Source organism: Aotus nancymaae, unplaced genomic scaffold, assembly GCF_030222135.1.
Source record: "Aotus nancymaae isolate 86718 unplaced genomic scaffold, 86718_ANA_hifiasm-v0.15.2.pri h1tg000007l, whole genome shotgun sequence".
Taxonomy (NCBI): Eukaryota; Metazoa; Chordata; class Mammalia; order Primates; family Aotidae; genus Aotus; species Aotus nancymaae.
This window is the reverse complement of record NW_026988418.1, coordinates 24,062,456-24,084,874: the sequence shown is the minus strand read 5'-3', so window position 1 is coordinate 24,084,874 and position 22,419 is coordinate 24,062,456. Positions and strand designations below refer to the sequence as shown.

The 22,419-nt window shown below is 39.4% G+C and overlaps 1 long non-coding RNA gene across 2 annotated transcripts in view; it reads left to right on the top strand.

Moving 5' to 3' along the window:
• Window positions 1–6,807: 6,807 nt before the first annotated feature.
• LOC135273405 (uncharacterized) overlaps window positions 6,808–22,419 on the top strand; it is a 48,930-nt gene continuing 33,318 nt past the window's right edge. The window contains exon 1 of one of the 2 annotated variants that reach the window (XR_010341195.1): window positions 6,808–7,188. This is a non-coding gene — a long non-coding RNA (uncharacterized LOC135273405). Of the gene's footprint in view, window positions 7,189–15,531; window positions 15,572–22,419 lie in introns of those variants that run through there. The other variant, XR_010341199.1, reaches the window with a different exon arrangement.

The window sequence follows — 22,419 nt, the reverse complement described above, 5'->3', positions numbered from 1 at the left end:
GATATGAACTGTAGGATCCTAGACTTTCTTCTTCTTCTTTTTTTTTTTTGAGATGGTGTCTTGCTCTGTTGCCCAGGCTGGAGTGCAGTGGCGTGATCTTGGCTCACTGCAACCTCCACCTACTGGGCTCAAACGATTCTCCTGCCTCAGCCTCCCAGGTAGCTGGGATCACAGGCACATGCCACCATGTCCTGCTAATTTTTTGTATTTTTAGTAGAAACAGAGTTTCACCATGTTGGCCAGGCTGGTCTCGAACTCCAGAACTCAGGTGATCCACCTGCTTCAGCCTCCCAAAATGCTGGAGTTACAGGCGTGCGCCACTGCGCCTGGTGTAGATTTGAATCTTAAGCAACAAGCAATGTAGTGGGTTGGATAATAAACAGAAAAACTGCAACATAATTTAATCCGTGTCATAATACTATGAGCAAAGGGCTGTGAGGCCAGAGGGAGGGAGTGAGGAAGTGACTCATTTTGCCTGAGGGGACCTGGCAAAGGGAGAAGAAGCCTTCATTTGCACCAAGCCTGGCAGTAGGGGTAGAGTTTGTTGGGTGGATAAAATGGGCATGAGCATCAGCCTGCATGCGAGGGAAGAATCTTTTTCTGGAACTCACAGTCCATGAGACCCTAGGGATGTCAAGGCTACTTTGAAAAATCTGGAGCCTGAGTGGAGGGAACTGGAGTGGGCAGGTAAGGCTCTGCAGGTCTCTATCATCACCAGCCTTCTTTTTCTGCATCCCCTCTGAATCCTCCAACATCTCCCAACATCCCTAGTCTGCCAAGTGTCTTTCCTGCTCTAGGGCCCCTTTTCCTATTTTAGATACTGACTTGGTCCTCTGCCTTTCTTCTCCCACCCACAAAAGCCTGCCAGGAAGAAAAGAAGAGACGTGAATGCTTTCACCTGTAGTGTAGTATTTATGTGGGTTACATTTGCTGTGATCCCTTTCCCATGTAACCTTTAAGTTTCTTGCATTTTGTGGAATAAAACACTTTGATGCCAGACCTCATTCTTTCTTCTGATCCATGGTGTATGCGCAATAGCTTTAGGTCCCAGGCAGCGAATACATTCTGTTTGGTTAGTACAGTGTTGTATTCACTGTTGTTTGTGGTAAATGGATATCACTTTCCAGTGTATCACAGAACCCACCACTCCCCACTGTCTTTATCACAGCCCCACTGCCTCTTCTACTGAGCTGACCTGCCTGGTCTGAAGATGTGCGTATTTGTGACCCCCGTGTTTATTTTTGTTATTTCTTGACTTTTCCATTAAGAAATCATATCAACCCCTTTTACAGTTTTTCCTCCCCCACCCCAAGTTATTTGTCTCTTTTTTTTCTTATGCAGTATTACCAACAATACTGTATTGACGTGGACCTCAGTATTGGGCAATGTGTTACAAGCATTCAAAGATTCCTTACTGTTTGCTAGGATGGAGTTCAGACTCTAACACCTGATAACAGGTTGTTTCTCACATATTTACAAAAATGGGAACTGATGTTGCCATTTTTCTTAAAGTAAGACACAACGAAACAATTTATGGTAATTTTACAGAAGTCCACCCTCATACATGGTTTCACGTTCTGCGGCTTCAGTTACCTGAGGTCAACCACATTCTGCAAATAGGTGAGTATAGTACAATAAGATATTCTGAGAGAGTAAACAAGCGAGCATGTTCACATAACCTTTTTTAATAGTATATTGCTATCGTTGTTCTATTATTAGTTATTGTTAATCACATACTATCCCTAATTTGTAAATTAAACTTTATCATATGTATGTATGTATAGAAAAAAAATAGTATTCATAGGGTTCGGTACTGTGATTTCAGGCATCCGAGAGGGGTCTTGGAATGCATCCTCCTTGAATAAGGTGGGATGATTGTAACTGATTCTTAAATGAATAGATGAAATCAATTATTTAGCCGACACTGTTTATCTTTTCAACATTTGAAGAGGGCTTATCAAACCCAGCCGCTAAGCCATTTCATCAGCAGGACTGAAAAGCACGCATCTGTGAAGGAGAGGGTGGTCGAAGGATGTTGGGAGTCGGGGAAGGCAGATGGGATTATTCTCGGAACAAAAATGTTTCGTCTCCTAGATGGGTTTAGATTTTGTCTACACCTAGGTCACGTGGGGGAGATGGGAGGTGTAATGTGATATCTATTTGGCAAGAAGGGCCAGCCACGTACATTGTGTGCTCAATTCAGCTTATAAGTGCCGGTTTCCAGCTCTAGGGCTTCATGTGCTTTGACTTGGTGGAAGGCTGCTCTGCCCGGGATTACACATCCCTACCTCTGACCCGGTCATTATTCCCAGTTATCATCCATTTAAAATAGTCAGTAGGGCAATAGCACATGCACATGAAGGATCACAAAAGGAACTTGGATTAGGAGGAATAAAAAATCTCTCCCACATGTGGCACTATTAAAAAGCTCTGGCTGAGACATACTGTTTATAGTCAGCAGTTGTCTGGAAAATAGATGTTTACTTGTAATGCGTATATTAAGATCTTTGCCATTAGGCAATATATATCCTGCATTGTGTCTTCTCTTACAGAAAACTCTACGTTGGGACAAACCTTTAATTAGCAATTCTGTGGCAACAGAAAGTATTCAACACCAATACTGTTTGATGTTGGCATTTCTGCTTGTTTACAAAAAAAAAAAAAAAAAGACAGAGATCCAAAACCTGGAACTTTTCTTTGGAAAGATGGCCTCTTTTTTTTTCTTTAATGGCATGCTCCATTTAAAACTGTAAGTGAAATATTTGCTAAATAAAGATTAAATTACTAGCAGGAAAAAATATTCTCAATATTTGGCAAGAACTTAGACACACTGGGTTTCCCTGACCCATGCATGCATCTTCTGATGAAAGGTGCATTTTAATATGCCTAGGTGCATTCTTTGCATCAGACTCTGGCATCTCTCTAATGAATTTCTTTTGTGGTTGATAAGACTAGATTTTTCTGCTGCAGAACAGAACAGGAATGTAGACAATGCTTCTGGAACAGGGACCAGATATCACAAGACTTGTGTCCTATTCTTGCCTTTGACACAATATAAGTCTTTTCTGCCTCTGTTATCTTAGCAAACAGAACTGTGCCCTCCAAACACCATCCTACCAAGGGATGGTCCTACGTCTGTGAAGTTCTGAATAACATTACATTCTAGTGCTAAAATCATAAATTCATTTCAGACAAATTTGGTCTAAGATTAAGCAAACGGACTGTACGGTCTGGGCAGCCCATCCTCGGCCTGTGCACATCCTTGGGCAGTGGGCCACTTTTTTTAAGTTTTGGTTCTTGTGTATATATAAAGCAAGACAATAATGCTTACTTTATAGGTTTGTGGTGAAGATTAAATAGAAAAATAAAAAAAATACGTGAAGCCCCTAGCACGGATTCTCACAGATAGTTATCAATCAATGTTATTCATTATATGCAGAGGGATTCCCTAGTGCTTTTATAACTTGAATGATGGCAGCTGGCAGAAGCAGCCGCTAATTTTCTCCCACTCTGGACCTTAGTGGGGGCCCAATACATATTTGGTGAGTAAGTGAAGGAATAGAGGACTGCCAGAACAAGCCCCTAAATGCTAACTCCCAGCTCTACCAGTCTAAGCAACCAACTCCTTTTGCAAGATCACACACTCACTCCTCTTCATCTTCTATATCTCTCAGTAGAACCCACCATTGTAATTAGAAGCAGGAAAAATGGTCACATACTCATCTAGAACTCTCTTAAGCCAAATCAACACATACTTATTAAGGGCAAGAGAGGTGAGCAGAGTGAGGTCAGAAATGACAATTCTCAGCATGGTTTCCAGAGCACAGCTCTGCAAAGATATAGGACACAGTAAAAATCTAGAACAGTGGTTTGTTTTTGTTATTTATTTTTAATTTTAAGTGATCTGATGGCATAAGATGAATCCTTACCCTCTTGTCCTGATCTGCTATTTCATTCCCTGCCAAGCACCCATGTCATCATATATGCTCACCTGGAACATTCAGACCTGCTGCCACAGTTAGAAAGATTCCTTTCTTACTTGGTGCCAAAAGGATCTCAAAATGGTTTTGAATGCCTGTTAGATTAACTCCCTCAACTCCTTACAGGTCCCCTTCTCTACTCATTTACTAATATGGGTGTTTGGAATTTGAGCAGAACTGAGGAAAAATGGACTGCATTAGGGCTACTGCAATCTATTTTTCATTTCCAAAATAGTGTGTCTTGCTTTCTCCCTTATAGTATTTCATTGTTTGCTTGGTTTCATAGAACTGTTTTAATAAGAAAGTTTTGAGAATATCCTGGGATTATAGTCTTTGAATGAACTTTCATGCCTATAGTATAAGCCCCTTTGGTTTAAAACTATCCCACTTAAAAGCATCTAGTTATAACTACCAGCTGCTGGTTCTTTTCTGTTTCTACTCATGAGTACACACACAGACACATACAGACACATGTGCATGCCTGGTTGCGCATGTGCGCAAGCACACACACACATGCACACACGCACACCCTCACATGCACTGTATATATGTAAACATCCAGAAGAAACAATGCATTGTAAAAATTGCCCTGTTGAGTTTGTAATCTAGAGTGAGTTACTGAGTGCTGATAAGTAAAGGAAGTGCAACCAGACAGTTTAATCCTCCAATTTCCTGTCTTCTAATCAGCCCCTGACTCTTTTGGTTTTAAATTAGAACCATTCCTGTCAATATTCAGTACAGGTGAAGGAAAATCAACTAGAAAATAAGTAAGGACAAAGCATTTATTTCACTGTCTAAAGTTCACAGGAGAAATATGAGCATAACAACAGGAAATCAAGATTTTAAAAAAGATAGAAGTACATAAGCTTGCTTAAGTAACCAATCACAATTCTGAATGAAGTACATTTGGATCATAATTTGATTTAAAGAAAAAAATGATAGGAACATAGTTCAGTGTATTTACTTCTCCATAAAAATAGTAAATGGTACTTTAAAAGATGTTGTACAAGGCTAATCTAAAAGAAAATGGTAAAGATAACCTCTTAATATATGTGAGAGAGACAAAAAAAGAACCTACCCCATTCAGATTTTACTTGCAATCTGCTTATACTGTGAGAAAATAATGTTGGAGTGTACAGAAATCTTGTAAGTTAATGCATATTCTTAGAAATTAATATACTTACATATATTTATAATGATCAATAAAAATAAAATTGTGCATTTAAAAATAAACTCAGGTAGAGCCACTGCACTGCAAATATCTGCAAAATATCTGTGAGAATACTTAAAAATAGAGTGTGTAAATGCATTAAATTGAATGTGTATAAATATGTTTATCATGGACTCAAAAAATATGCTGAGTGATGAGGATATAATATGCATTATAATTTATTGAATCCTCTCATTTTGAGTGTTTTTATTTATAGACATTGTAGCAATTTCCTTGTCTATCATAAAAGCATAAGTGCAAATTCACAAATTTCCATTAGACCATGTCTTCAAAGAATTATAACAAACAATTATTAACAAGAGTTGTTCTGCTGAGAATTTTAAAAATTGAAATGGTATATACAACATAAGATGTGAATCCAATGCATCTTAGCAACAACAAAAGGTTTCCATGAAATATGAGTTCTTAATTTTGTGTCTGCAGTGGTTAAAGCTGCCAATCATTTGGGAAGTAAGCTGGAGTTGAGGGTTTTATTTTTTTGAATTGTTGAACATAGTAAGGCAGTATTTCATAGAAGTATCTTGCTATTTTTTACATGTATACTTTAAAAAGTAGGCATTTATACTACAAGGCATGGCATATCCTTCTTGCCCAAGTGTTTTCCTGGTATGCAAAGTTGTACAAGTTTGTGTTAAGTGACAGACAGTTCTTGATTTTAAAAGCGTATGTCAAATTTTTAAAAGAGAATGCTCCCAAAATAAGTGCTTCAGGGCCTAGCATGGGGTGAGGGGGTTGTAGGATAATTTAGCTGCCTTCATTTCACAGTCACTATGAGTTTTTAAATTGGAGGGCAGAAGCAAGACAAGTGCATTTTGTAATTCACATAAAAATAGTCCCATAACACATTGTTATCACTAAATCATTACGAAGAGGAGCATGTTCATTCTGCCTTCATTTTATGCCATATGGGTAGGATGGAGATAATTCTGCTGGACAGAATTATATTTTGAAGCAAATACATGCTTCCAGGGTGCCTCCATTTCATTTGGAGCTGACGAAAATTTCATGAGGGTTTTCTTTACTTTTCTATGGGAGGGTTTCTACTAGCGATGTCACAACAGAGCTAGATTAAGTTGATATGTAATATCTATTTCTTGATTTGCATGATTAAAGCATTAGAGAAGTGGCTCAGATATCAAAAGGTTTCTTATAAGTGGCAGCGCCAAAGGTAATTACTGTTAAAATGTACGTGCTCGAACCCTGGTTGCTTGTTAACTTCTAAGTTGTTTACAACTCTGTGGGTTTGAATACACGTTTTTATTTGACTTTTCAATAACAAGACCCCTTTCTTGCTCCATTTTGATATAAAAAATGTATTTATAATTCTTATAGCCCATGTCCCTCAAGGCAACCTTAGCTTCAACCACAGAAAGCAATAGAGGACAGAGATGGCCCTTCTCAGTATTTCACATTTTAAAATACCTCTTTCTTAAACAAAAGTAGTCTTTTAAAGACAAAGTTAAAATTTATACTTAAAAAATTAAAGATTAATCTAGTCAACTGATTATTTCCAGTTAGTTGTCAAAAAGTGTAGCTAAAGCCGTACTGTAAGTCTGAGTGAGTTATGAGAGGGGGTGGGGAAAGAGAGGAAAAGAGGGGAGAGAGAGAAAGAGAAGAGAGGTTGTTATTCTCGGTCTTTTATTAACCGGTTTCTTTCATCCTAGTGTGTCTTTATTATTTAGAAAAATAAAAATGATCCGGGGCTCTACCCACTCTCACCTAAAATTCTGGAGTAGGTAATGACTGTCTACAACCTGGTACAACATATGCCCCCAAACTAAAACAAACAAACTCATTTGCCATACAAATTGTTTACGATTCATTAAAAAGCAAAATTGCATATCCTGTCGCTGGCAGCTGAGGCCGCGTCTCCACGGGCGGAGGGGGCATTCACTGAGTTGCCTTTGTATGCTGGGAGGACCAAGCCGGAGGTTCCCACTATGAGCCGGGAGTCTGTGCAGCCAGATGACGCATGAGGTAATTTTAAAGCTTTATTTGCCTTTAGTGTGAAACTCCAATATTGTACTATCCTTTGGTTAAAGAACTATATCAGGCAGAGGGAAGTTTAAATTTTTCTTTCAGCTGGGGAAAATTGTTTGGGATAACGAGATGGATGAATGGAGGGAGGGGGAGAGCATATTATTCAAGGAAAGAGATCTAAGAGAAAATATGAAATTTGTATTATCTTAATTAGTTCCCTCCTCCTTCATCAAAGTCCTCAATTTCCCATCTATAATGGGAAATTTACATTAGAATTATTTGTAACTGGCAGATCTGAAATGCTATGGTATGTGGTCACCTTTGAGGGAAAGAAACAAATTGATTTACTCCCTATGATAACTTGTATAACTTCTTTAGAGAGCACTCTGATTTCTCACCCCTTTTCAAAGCAAAGATCTAGAAGCATTGAAGTTTAGAGAAACTTCCCTGTAGTTTGCAGCCTAAACAGCAGCATGTGAGCTTTCAACATTGTTTATTTTTAGGCAACTGCATTGCTAAATGTTTCCACCACTTTTATATGTTATATTCCCGGCGGTAAAACATCTGTAAAATAATTTTAAATGAAAAGCAACTTCCAAGTAAACTTTACAAAAAAGAAATTACAGTTTTCCAAGTTAAAAAAAGAGAAGCATTTGGTGATCTTTGCAAGGAAAAAAAAGAGATGACACAATTTGCCATAAAAAGTAACAGTCTATAAAATCTATGAGCTCTTGAAATACAAGGAAGTAGAATGTTTCACCCAGAATATGACATCAGCGTGCACTTTTTTTTTTAAAAAAGCTTACAACTTAGAAAACAATTACTAAACCAATCAGTATATTCATTTCTAATGTTTAACAAGCTGTATAAAGTGAAGCAATAGGCAACATCATAGCATACAAGTAAACCTTGTTCTTGCTGGCAAAAACTCTAATGGGAAAATAAGTGCCCTGAACAAAAGTTCAGGGTCAGAGTGGATAGTCTACTGCTAGTCTAATTAGCCAAAAGCTGCATGAAACATTGTTCTGAAATTACTGGTAAAATTTCTAATGTCTAGTTAAGAAATTACAAGTTAAAACACACATGTACACACATACCCACAACCACTTTAACTCAAGAGTCCTTAGGATGGACACACTGCATCCCAAGAAGCAGCCGGATAGAATCCTGCAGTAGCTCACTTTTAACAGTCTCTCAGTCCTCCGAATTCCTAAAACTTGCCAAAATGATACACCATTGGTCCAGGAAGGGGAAAAGAGAACTCTTTCTGCAGATCATACAATGAAACCGACCATGCCCTGTTTTGTAATTCCATTCGCCAGTCTCCCCCTTCAACATCTCTCTCGCTCTCTTTTTTTCTTAAACTGATATCTATGTGAAATGAGCTGAAGTTCACGGTCCAGTTAGGAACGGATAATACATTCATTGTCCTGGCAGCAAACTTTTTTTTCACTCCCTGGAAGAATTCACGCTTGCCGCAAGAATAATAATTACGGAAAACTAGAAATGCACTGCTAACAAATTAATCCTTAACGGACACCATCCTAACGAGGGCAGTAATGATTTGAGGACTCTCTTCCTCATAGGACTTGCATCTCCTGTGACAATGAGCTATTGTGCATCCTCCCAACTCACTCTACCTCTTATAGATCCAAGATGTCAAAGGTTGCCTGTCCTGGTTGACCATGACATGTGAGTTAACTCATTCTGCCGCTGCATGGCAGAACTTTATTAAAACTTTATTTATATCCAGAGTAACTGAAAGATAAGAGTGTGCAGGTCTTTCCCACTCAGAGCTAGAGTGCCTAAGAGACGGAAATCTGCTCTGACATAAACGGGGAAAAGTTAGATGAGAGCTGTGGATCCCCTGATGGAAAATAGGGAGTGGGGAACCGGGAGTTCTCTCACAGGTGACTTCAGGCAATCCAATTAATTGGCCAGGACTGGAATTCACTCAGGGCTTGCTTCTCTTCAGTGCCCAACACTCGTCCTCAGAAAATACCACAGCCAAAGAAAACCATACACCCCAGGGTCCCCGAAAACAAAAGTAAGGGGGATGTGAAATTAGAGAGAGGGGGCAAAACCTGAGGACTGGGACGAATGTTTCACTTTTTCCCCCAAGACTGACTTGGCTAAAATATCCACCTCCACCTTACAACTGATACTCTTTAAAAAAGAATTAAAAAGAAAAAAAAGAAAGAAAACCCCAAATACTGTCCCATGGAAAATGAGGGCAAGTGTTCCTGGGAACTCAAGTCGCAGAGTGGCAGAGAGAGGATGGCAAGAGGCAGCAGTGTGAGGCTGCCTCACTGAATAGTGTGAAAAAAATCAAATGTGAGTTTGATGAATGTGAGGTCTGGGACATTTTGTCAAAGAGGGAGGGAAAGTAGAAAAGGAAAAAAAAAAAAAAAAAAAAAGCAGCCCCGGCTGCCAACTCACCATCCACCAAGTTCTGGCCGAGATGTCGTAGCAGAGCTGCCATTTGATGGAGCCGTCGGAAGCTTTCCCTGCCATTACGCTGTCAGCAAGCTTCATCTGATGCTAACTCACGGGAGATAAGACACCTAATTGAGAAAACATTTGCAGTGGCATGTGGGGCAACATGTAGTCCGGTCCATACCATATGGAATCATGGGTAAAAAAAAAATCTCCTTGACAATGAACCAATCTCTCACAGACCCAGTGGCAAGGTGAAGTGGAGATGAAAAGTCTTCTGCTCCTAGCACTGTCTTCTCCTCTCTCCTTTTTAAAAAACAAGAGCCCACTGCTACACATCAAAGTGAGGTGGTTAAAATTAGGGCTTCATCACTCAGATGATTTTGGTCTGCAGGGTTTTTCCTTTCCTTCCAACAACCACCCCCCCCCCAACCTTTTTTTTTTAAGGAGAATAAAGAGATTTAATAGGACAAAGGCAGGTAGTGGACTGCGGAGGGAGATCGCCACAGGCTATTAGCCTAAAATTTCTGCTTGACAGATGGAACTGCTTAGAGACTATCATGCAATGTTTTGGGCTTTTTCCCCCCTCTTTACCCCCCCTCTTTCGACTTCAAGTCTGATTCAGTATCTGTTTTTCACAGCCACTTTTCTCAAGAACGTGAGCTGCGCATTTAAAAAAAAAATGTTTAGTTCAGTTTTGCTGTCTTACACATCTCTGTTGGAAAAGCCTCAAATTAAATCTGGGAACAACTGAACAGGTTTTCCAAGGAGTTAAAAAAAATTCCGGAAAAAATATTTCTCTTTCCTTACTTTATTTAAAAAAAAATAACTCATTAGTTAATTTAGTCATGAAGGAAGATAAACAAGAGATGGCAGCATTCAAGTCTCTTGATTTTTGGTTCGGCTGGCATTGTGTTTAGATGTGTGCTTTTATGTGAGTAAATAAATACATTACCGATATTTTGCAGGTTCTAACTTATGCTGGGCTAGGCACCACCGATATTTTTTGGTGTCTTTTTAAATAAATTAATTTTGGACTTTCTCATTCTTTGTAAACAAAGTGATCAGTCATTATCAATTCAGTTTAGCACAATTCAGGTTAAACTTGACATGAGCACTTCCTTAATCAGAGAAAGTCACTTCTGATTTCCTTACTGTAACCTAGCCATCTTCTTCACAGGGGTTTTTAACCACACATTCTTTCTTTAGTATGGAAAAGTAAACCACAACGTGGACCTACCAATAAGAATGGTTGTAAAAATATATTTTTTAAAAAGTGAGAAAAAGTCCAGACGATTGCTGAATTTCAAGTCATTTTACTTAGGACCAAGAGGGAGAAAGAAGCGGAGAGAATGACTTGTATTTGTTATGTTCTTTCAAATTGTGTGACATTAGGAACTGCAGAAATGCCTTTATCAGGGTACCCAACACTTTCTAGTTTTTGTGGATGTGCAGCAAACACATCCTAATTTTTTCTGAATATAAGCAATCCTTCGATCTCCAAGAACCTACAGTTTACTCTGCTATGGGCCTTCAATATAGGTACTCCAGAGCATGGGAAAATTTGTCCATCACTATTTCTCAGGGCTATTGAACTGTGATTATTAAAAGTTGTGCATTTACTGCCTAATTATCCAATGGATTTTTTGTTCTAGTCATATTTTTGACTGAATAATATTTAGATAAACTTATTCAGGGCATATTTTAAGTTCCAAAGAGGTAAATTTGGTGCATTTTGTTTTCTTATTTCTGCTCTCTTCCTTAGTAGGTATGATTTTAATCATTTAGCATCAGGTATATTTATGTTGTTTTGAAAAACATAACTGTATTAAAGCAAATTTTATTCCGTTTCACCAAAAATATTTCTAATTTAAAGCATGATGCACATACTGCTTCTAGGAATGACCACAAATACAACAAATAAGGCATTTCCTTTTTTTTTTCTCATCCTTTATTGTAACGGGGTTTCTTCTAATAATGTTGGGGAGAGAGGCAGTAGCCAGAATTATTATCAAATGTAAGTACTGCCATCACTCTTAGGAAGTATCTTTGTATACTTTATTACCTTGATGTCACCTGTCTGTTCAGAAGAAGAGTCTGCAGTAGCATAGGAAATGTCTTTAGCTTGTGTCCAACGAATAGCAAATGGACTTACTACCAGAAACTTGCCCTGAGCTTGCCAATGAAAACATTTATTGCCATGTGTAACTGCAGTATTATTAAAATTACTTAGTCTTTCTTAAGTTTATCATGTAGAGAAAGATAAGGAAAAATGTTGGAAATTCTCTATAAAATGTAAAATATCAACAAAACAAAAAAAAAAAGGAGGAAAATAAAAAGCAGCAAAGAAATGAAGTAACATTCTGTCTTTGAATCAACCAACCTCTGATCCTACTTCATTCATTCCTACTTGCCTCTGACAAGCAGACAAAACAAAATTTCCTTGTTTTAGGGTCTCCTCTACTTTCTCCCAGGGCACACAGGCACATGGACATCTTGGACCTGTGGGTCCACAGCTTTACAATCTCTAAGTTTGTCCTGCAGCAACCTCTGAAGTTGGAGCTGTTTCTTGTCCAAACCGCTGCATTTTTGAGACTCAGAACACCCTCTGCATGCCCATTATTTATGAATGAATGGAGCACAAGGTAAACTGGAGCCCAGATTTCACTTTGTGAATGATAGAAAAGCTGGGAAGATTTTGCAGGAGAGGGCACATAGTTTGAACAAAAAAAAATGATACATATTATTGGATAATAGTATTTTAAATCCCTAACAATTAGGTGCATTTAACTTTATCATTGTTCTCTAAGAGGCTGGTGGAAACTGTCCTTCCCATGCAGCAATCAGTCTTTTCACAGTGTGGCCCGTTGTTAATAGCCTTAAAACAAGATTAAATAAAACATGTTAAATATTGCAATTATTGTTGGGAAATAATATTATTTGGTGAGCATAATGGGGAGCAATTCAAGCATTTAACATGATCCAGGAAATGCTACTCCAAACAATTGCATTTGCTTTATGCATTTTTCCCCTTTGATTGCTGACAGATGCCTTTTTGGAAACAAACATCTAAATGGTTTGCCTTCAGTTAGAAAAAAATATAACAGAAAGCGGCTACATGTTTTGAATTTAACTCTTGTCATTTGAATACTTCTTCCCATTGCACATGAATGAATCCAAGGCAAAAACAGTGCTCTCCTCAAGAAATAAGCCCATCAAAATTTGGCCTTTCTTATTTCCTTTGAGCATATTTTATAAGAAGTGGGAATTCCCCCTAGATAGGGAGTCAAGTGATGAGGACTATTTCCTGGGTGACAATGGGGAAGCATTAGAAAGGGAATTGTCTCCTTATAATATAAAGCCTCAGGTAAAGTGCAAGTCACTTTCCAGCCTCACTCAGGTCAGGGTGGCCAGTGCTCCCTAATAAGCTAGCCCCTTTTATTGAACGGGAAGAACCCAAGAAAGCTCAGAAGATAGTGAATTCTCATCTGTGTCTTTGCTGCAGTGCATTTGGATAAAGGCCTCGAAGACTCTGCTGTCAACAGGTGTACAATACCAATACCAAGGAGAGGTTTTGGTTTTTGTTATGTATTGCTAACAGGAGATAGGATATGGAATATTAATGATTTTCAGAGGCTGGGTCATAGAGAGATTGAGAACACTCTTCTGCAATCCAGTTGTCCATATCTGGGCTCTCTTGGTTACTGTGTGACCTCTCCCAGGTTAGTTAGCCACTCTGATTCTGTGTCCTATCATAATCAGGAAAATGAAGATAATAGTTATTAAGTGTGTGAGTGTGTGTGTGTAGTGTAGTGTAGTTAGAAGCAAAAATATGCATAAGGTACACAGTCCCTGATATGTAATGAGTGCTCAACTAAAGTTATTGTGCTGTTATTGATGTTTTGTTACTATTATTTCCCTGATGAGGGAAGCCCTCTTTCTTCCCCCTTCTGGTCCTGTGCTGTGAGGCTCAGTTGGATCCCTTCCCTCTGTTCTTCCGTAATAACCTGTGCCTTGCTCCGCTGCAGCTCTTAGCACCCTCTTCTGGAATCATCTGCCTCCTAGTCTGTTTTCCCTCCTGGACCTTGAGATTCTTAAGGGCAGGGACTGTATCTTGCCCATCTGAGTAGCTACAAGGCCAAGCATGGTGCTGGGCAGAATAGGGGCTCCCTACATGGTTAGAGAACGAGAATGAAAAGTCACGGGACATTAGCTGCTTTGAAATTTGCATTCTTCTATTTACACAACCTTGTCTTTTACCTGGGCTCAAGCTATTGCCCTCCTTGTACATGACACCCTCCTCAGGACACCAGCTCACAGTGACCCCAGAAACCTTGGTGCCCTGCTGCCTTCCTTATCTGCACCATCCGTTAGTACTTTGCATCAACTGACTGTATTATTATTTGTCTTTCTTTTATTTATTCACCCACTTAATAGCAATGTATGTGATGCAGGCACTAACACTTATTTTCTCTTTCTTTTCAAGCTCTGTTTCTAGGACCACTGGAAATTTGAAAGTCTAGGAGAAGAGCAATTTAATTTTGTACATAATTAAGCTCATGTTTATTGAGTGTTTCTTCTTGGTCAGGCACTGTTCTAAGATCTTTATATGTTTTTTTTTTTTTTTTTTTTTTTTTTTCAGGTAAGTCCTTATGAGGTAGGACCTATTATTAACTCCATTTTACAACCAGGATAACAGGCTCCAAGAGGTAAAGTGACTTGCTTAGAGCTCCAGAGCTAGCGATAGAAGGAGGACTGAAGCCCAGGAATGATGACTGCAGAGCTTCACCATTCTGGTGTTGCCTCCTGAACCAAAAAAGGAGAGAAGTCACAGGATTTAGCACCTGCTACACGCCATACAGTTTTTAAAGGTGGTTTTGGGATGATATGTCACTTAACATTTACAACAACCATAGGAGGCTGTTATGACTATTTTTAACTTGCAGATCAGGGTCAAAAAGGTAACAATCTTGGCTAAAGACACATGCTAAAGAAGAAGAGCCAAAATTCAACCCTATGTCTGTATAATAAAAAGCTCATGCTTTTGCTATTCCAACCAGTTAGCTCTCAGAAGACAATTTTTATTTTTTATTCATTTTTTAAAGATAAGATTTCTCTGTCACCCAGGCTGAAGTACAGTGGCCTCGAACTCCTGGGTTCAACTGATTTTCCTGCCTCAGCCTCCAAGTAGATGTGACTATAGTTGTACACCACTACACTTGGCTAATTAAATTTATTTGTTTATTTAGCAGAGACAGGGCTTTTCTTTGTTGCACAGGCTGGTCTTAAATCCCTGGTCTCAAGTGATCTTCCTACCTTGGATATTTTTTATTTCTTATGTAGAGTTGAATGTTGAGCTTAACAGATATGTATGGCCTTGAATCATCAGGGTCATGGAAAGCATGAAATTAGAAATGGACCCTGTTGCTGAAGCTGCAGAAACATTCAGTTTAGAGCAATAGGTAGATTAAAGATTAAAAAGAAAGAAAAGAATAGAATAGAAAATAAAAGCTGTATTAAGAGGCATTATCGGGTGGGTGCGGTGGCTCATACCTGGTAATCCCAGTAATTTAGGAGGCCGAGGTGGGTGGATCGCCTGAGGTCAGGAGTTCGAGACCAGCCTGGCCAACATAGTGAAACCCCATCTCTACTAGAAATACAAAAAATTAGCTGGACGTGGTGGTGGGCACCTGTAATCCCAGCTGCTTGAGAGGCTGAGGCAGGAGAATTGCTTGAATCCGGGAGACGGAGGTTGCAGTGAGCTGAGATCGCACTATTGCACACCAGCCTGGGCAACAAGAGCAAAACTCCATCTCAAAAAAAAAAAAAGGCATTATCTACTATTAACACCTAGACCTTTCCTCTAACCTTAACCAGGTGGAAAATCCTAAAGTGGTGTTCAGGACATCACCATCTAAACCTTCAAGTCAAGGCGTATTCACATGTAAGTGTTGGGATAAAAAGAAGAATCAACACAAAAGTATAGAAAGTCTAGTTCCTCCAAAGCTCAGAAAAGTGTTAAGGTCTTTGGTGGGAGATTTATCCTTTGTTGATGAAGGCAGCAAAATCCTCCATACAGGTCGTTACTGGGTGTGAGTGTGGTGACTTAAAGAAACCAGCATCCCAAGTCACCTGGCATGGTTTTCTCAACGTATGGCAGAAGTGAATGCTGCAAAGCTGAAAAGGGCAGAATTGAAGAAAATGCCAGAGGGTCCACACAGCCCCATCTATTTTAATAAAATGCCCAGAGATTGCCCAGATTTTTGACCTGGCATATTGCATATATATGGATATGGATGTCTATCTATTGATCAATCACTCAATCTATCTGTATTGTGCAAGGAAAATGTTGATAATTTATTTTTGGCAGAAACTCACACACAGTGTCCTGCAAAGAATCAGTCTTCTTCTTGGCGGCCGTTTTTGTGCCTCGTTTCCATTTAGAAATTCTTTGACTTTTACTTTCTCTGCATTTTCTGTTAGCCGGCTGCCACCCAAGATTGGACTAAACCCTATGCCCCCTGTTAAAAAAGAAAAAAAGGAAAAAAAAAACCCTCAGACGATATAACCCTCTAATAAGGATATTCACAACTTCTATGCAAGGCGCTTAAGAAAACTAAAGGTTAATATATTCTAACTAGATGTTGGGTATAGAATGTCAGATCTGTCAAATTTCATTATAACTTGCTGCTCATTGGAAAAGATTTGATTTCTTTTGCCACTGTCCTACTATGTTCAAGTCACAGACTGCCAGCAGCAGCCCACAGAAGACCACAGGCTGGCAGTGAGCGGGCTCGAGTGGGAAACCAGCCGCAAGGACCATCTGTTTCCGATTTCTAGCTGAGCCAAGATGTGCAATGAAGTGCATTCCATTCACCAGGCCAGCTTCTCCCCTGCTCAAGTTATTAGTGTTACAAGTGAAATTATCTTTTCCAAACAGCAGGGGAGCTATAATCCTTATGGAACAGGACACTTTAAAATACACACACACACACACACACACACACACACACACACACACCCCCCATTCAGACATCTTTTGTTAAAGTTGTGGGGAAGGCTGCTTGTAAATTTAATTACAGCCTTTGTGGGGTTTACAAAGTATGTTTTATTAAGCATGATAACTTCTGAGGCAGCAGTATATACCTTGGCCTCGTTTAGTGTAATTGAATGACCAAGTATCTTTAGGATGCTTTCTGTGGGCATGCTTAAAAATGATAAGAAGGATGTATTTAAACTATCTGAAAATGAAATGGCTTTCAAAAGCATAATGGTTTTTTAAGAATAATCAATGGAAATCCTTGCCCAGCTGGCCCAAGTCAGCCAATCTCACTCATGTTGACAGTGCTGAGGCTTGTCAGCCAGCTATTAAATCCCAAGGGGGCCAAATGACGCCTATCACCGTGTAAGTTGGGAGACTGTAATAAGCTACATGTTTGTTATTTGAGATTGATCTTCTGACTGTCTCAAGATGAATAATTTTTAGAAAAATTTGGAGGTCAAGGAGCAAAGTCGGTTGCATGATAGTGTGATGGAAATAGCCAGAGGAGAAGTCAAGAGACCTTAATTAAGTAATGCTGTAAGCGTGTATTTGGTAACAGGTACTTGCCATCACACTAGGTGTTCAGGATATGCAGAAGAAAGCAATAGGGGCTGCCCGCAAGCAGCTCCCAGCTCTCACTGAGGAGACAGACAGAGGAGCAGGCCTGTACATTACAGTGTGACAGGACCACGCTGGGGTTCTAGCCTTGGTTCTTCCACATGCTTGCTGCTTGACTCTGGGTTGTCACACCCTCTCTGCAGCTTCATCTGAAAATGGGGATGGTGATGGTTGACTTTCAGGGACTGTTTTCAGAAGTAAATGAACTATAATCCAATTAAGAGGACAAAAATTCCTGATAGGCACTTAGCCAGTGCACAATATACGTTAGTTTCTATTTCCTTCTAGTTATTCTTTGAATATGCGATAGCCTTGTAAATGATGGCAGGTTTCTCCCTTGTGGTTGAGTGGCACATTGAACTAGGGAGTATGCCTCATTCAACGTGCCACTCATCCACAAAGGAGAAACCTGCTATCATTTACAAGGCTATCGAATACTGTAATTTACAAGGCTGTACTGGTGACTCCCAGTACTGGTCAACCAGCCTCAGACCACATGTTCTCCAAGGGCAAGGGCTGCAGAGGGTGCTGTGCAGGGTCATGAATAAAGAAATGCTTAATGTGAGCTTTTGGTTCATGGTGAGTGACGGAATGGTTTTTCCAAAAATTAACTTTTTCCCTTTTCATAGCAGAAATCACATAAATATATCTAAAATGAAGAGAGGGGAGAAATATGATAAAGCCTCTTATTTTGTAAATTAATAAAATGAAGCCCAGCAGAGAGAATTACCTGGGGTCACTGAGCAAGTTAGTGATAGAGATAGGGTTCCAACCTAAAGACCCCAAGTTTTGGTGTCTCTATTTGCCACTTCACTTATTGTTTCAGAGTGTTTGAAAGATATGTTCTGAATCAGGTAATTCAATTGCATTCAGATGCACATGAGCCCCTGCTGCTGCTGCTGATTGTATTGTGGGCCTGGCAGTGGATCATTGTACTTTACTTATGTTTACAGTCAGAAATGGAGGTCATCTGGTAGAATCCTCTTATTACACAGATGGGGAAGTCATGGGCCAGGTCCCAGATAGGTTCTTTGAAAGAGGACTTTGAGATTTGTATGAGAATTGTCAAGACTTGTGTGCAAGAACTTTATTGGGATGACTGTCAGGATCAACACCTGCAGGTAAGTAAAAGAAGGAAAATTGAGCAGAGGAAGGATATGGCTAGATGAAGTTCTAGCTAATTCTACAGGAAATGTGGAAACTGGGACAGCATTGCAGAACTGTCCCAAATTAGGGCAAGGGGACAAAGATATTGTACTCCTGTAATGGCTCACCAGCAATTGAATGAGAGCTATTTCACAGAAAAGGAAGAGACTCTGGGCTGGACAATTCTTTCTAAGCAAAGAAAAAATGCAAAGGAGTTTCAGTGAAGAGCTGTCAGCTTCTAATATTCCCAGTAGGTGGGAGGGAATCTCGGTGATACGCCACAGGATCCACCTGAACCCAGAGAAATCAAATGGCCTACTTAAAGTTAGTGGCAAATTTAGGCTTAAAATGTATGGTCCATAGTTCAACTCTTTTCTCCAATGACAGTGAGTAGGCTTCATGCCCTATTTGAACAGAATCTACCTGGTAGATCCAGGAGTACCCCTTCTGCTTCAGAAACAACAGGGGATGGGGAAAGGAAGGTAAGGCAATGAGGAAAATGTTGAGCATTTCTTGGGTTCTTCTTCAGTTGTCCAGTGATAGTCACCTTTCTTGGCAGATGCAAGAGTTGAGTGAATGAATAAAAGAGATGTTTGGAGTGTGACTTTGTTTGAGCCTCTAAAGAGCCTCATGGTAGAAGCAGGTGTTGGCATCTCTCTGAGGCCTTGCACCTGTGAGGAAGAGGATTTGGGAGAGGGGAGGAGGAAGCACAAAGCAGCAGTGGTGTGAACTACTGGTGTTTCTTATTCCACATGTTTTCATCTCAAAGAAGCTCTCCCTTAGAGCATCCAGTCAAGAAAAGAAAAAAAGAGAAACCCCCAAATCTGAAGCATTAATGGTGTGTGCTGATTAAACTCTTTGCTTCAAAGGAGTGCTTTGGAGAACAAATCCAAGCTTTCATAATCTCTTAAAAAGAGCAAATCTTTTTGATACAGAGCTGAAAGAGGTTTTAGAGTCCCTATCCCCTCATACCTCCACCTCCTGCCTCTTTAATTTCTTTTTCCTTTGTGTCCTCAGTTGGATTCTTTCATTCGTTACAACATTTTAAAAAAGAAGCCACCTTAAGTTTTGAGCTATTGCCGTCTCTGCATTTCACTATCAGGGAACACGATGCAAATGACTCAGCAATACATGGGCACTCGGATTCTCTAGTTGGTATCTCTTCTCTAGTCCTTGCTGGGACAAGTCTAAGTGACTAGTTTCTGCCTTATTCTTCATTGTCCCAACACCATGAACAGACCTTTTTACAGGGAATCATGGACTGCCCCTCACGAGAAGTAGAGAAAGGGTTTCCACATTCACGTTTGGCGATTTTTCACCTTTTTCCTAATGGCCAGGTGTAGATTCCTCTTCTACTCTCTCCATCTCTCCTTATCTTGTTCAGAGCTTGTATTTACAGCTAAGAACTTTGGTATGTCTCTTCCCTCTCCCCCACTTTCCTTTCTCCCACTGTTCTTCATTCCTACATGTATTAAACTTCTCTTATATTCTGTACACTGTGCTAATTACTAAGTGGGTACACTTATCATCAAGACAGAAGCTTGCCTTTATGGCACTCGTCTTTGGATCAGACAGTCTTGTACCCAAGTTTTAATTTTTTGTGATAGATCCTATGATGGGAACATATAGGGTGCTGAGACAGAGCAGGAAAGGGGTACCTCACTTAGTATGGAGGTGGCGGTAAGGGTGGGTTTGTTGTGTTTCCTGCAAGAAGTAACAGTGCAGCTATTTTGGTTTGAAAGATGACAAGGCATATGGCAGATAAAGGCAGATGCTGGGGAGGAGGGGTTGCAGGAGTGTTACAGGCCAAAGGGATAACAAAAGACCTGAGGGAGAGTCTAGCAGCATCACACCCCTGAAAACTGTCCAGTGTGGATCCCCACATTTCCTGATAATTGTATTCTCCCCGTAGATGCATCTATAGTCCACCTACTATTTTTTATATGACTCATGAACTAAGAATGATTTGTACATTTCTAAATGGTTGGAAAGGAAATGAGGCTGGGTGTGGTAGCCCAGGCCTGTAATCCCAGCACTCTGGGAGGCCGAGGTAGGTCGATCGCCTGAGGTCAGGAGTTCAAGACCAGCCCGACCAATATGATGAAACCCCTTCTCTACTAAAAATACAGAAATTAGCCAGGTGCGGTGGCATGCGCCTGTAATCCCAGCTACTCAGGAGGCTGAGACAGGAGAATTGCTTGAACCCAGGAGGCTGAGGTTGCAGTGAGCTGAGATCGTACCATTGAACTCTAGCCTGGGTAACAAGAGTGAAACTACGTTCCCATTAGAAAGAGAAAAAAGAAAAGAAATGAAAAGAAGAGTCATATATTGTGACACATACAAATTATATAAAATTCAAATTTTGGTGCCCATAATAAAGTGTGTTGGACATAGTTGTGTAATTCATTTTTGTATTGTTTATAGCTGCTTTTGTGCTGTAATGGTAGGGTAGAGTAGTTATGATGGAGAATGTAAGGCCTGAAAAGCCTAAAATATTTGCTACCTGGTTCTTTACAGAAAAAGGTTTTCTGATCATTGGCGCAGGGGATGGGTCTTAGAGCTTGGATTAAAACAGTCTTGGACTCAAATCTTTGCTCTTCAACTTCTACCTGTATGACCTTTAGTGTCACTAAATTTCTTAAAGTGTCCATGTCAGCTTGCCCATTTGCAAAATAGTAATAATAATACTTCACAGCCTTGTGAAGATTGAGGAAAATATTGTCATGTAAAGCTTGTGGGAATATTAAGCACTGAAATATTCTTATTTATTAAAATAGTTAATGACAATTTCAACTGCTTTGAGCTATTAATAACATTTGTAATAAGATAAATATGATAACATTTTGAACTGCTATATTCATTGCCATAATGACCGCTTTGGGAATTATCAGTCAAGAAATATTTTCTGTTAATAGATCAATGAAGAAAGAGAAAGTCATATTTGTGAGAGTGAGAGTAGAAAGCTGCTGCCAGAACTCAAAATAATAATTACAGTTAAAATTAAGTGCCTGCAATGACACAGTGCTGAGTACTTCACATGCATTGTCTCGTCTGATCATAGCTTCAAACCTATGAGGTAGCTACTGTCATTTATTTTTATAGGTGGAGAGACTGAGGCTTAGAGGGGTTAATTCAAGTTTCACGGACAATAGGAGGTACAGTCATGACTGGAACCCAGGGGAGTCTAATGTCAAAGTTTCTGTCTTAACCACTCTGCTTTTGGAAACATCTGACGTTTCAGGGTCCAAAGCTGTTCCTGGGGGCTGGCACAGTGGCGTGTCACTCTACGTTGATCTCTGTAGAAGTCTCAAGTTAGAAAAATGCTGTTGCAACAGCCTATATTCACTTGTGAGTCAGTTTCTCAGAAGAAAGCCAGTGAGAACTACAACCAAGATTGTGTCTTGAGAGTTGTCTTATTAGGGGTGATCTCATATGTAATCTCTCTGTTACTTGGGTATGGCATGTGAATATGGCTGCACTAAGGGTGGAAAATGGGAGTGTGTTTGGCTGTGTGATTGGGATAATATGTTGTGATTAACAAATAAAATGTTTGGTGTCTAACTTTTATTTATTGTCATGGTAATACATAATGCTATCTAAAACCAAACTGTTATACACCCATGCACAACCGTTTCAATTTGGTAATTATATGTGCATATGTATGTATTTTCAAGAAGATGGGGAAAGACTATACCCAGATATTCAATAGTTATCTACCTCTAGGTTAAAGAAATAATGGCAAATATTTCTATTTCCAGAGTTTTAAACCATGTTTATGTAAGTATGCATAAATAAATATATGTGATTTGATGCTACATACCAAAAGACTGAAACATTTTCAGATTCTTAAACTTAATTCTACCTCTAGTATACTACCATACACATTGTTTAACACCATTATATACACAGATGTATATAACATTATATACACATGTTCATTTTGGTATTATTTGAAGTGGTGAACAAATTTAGAAAAAATATCTTCT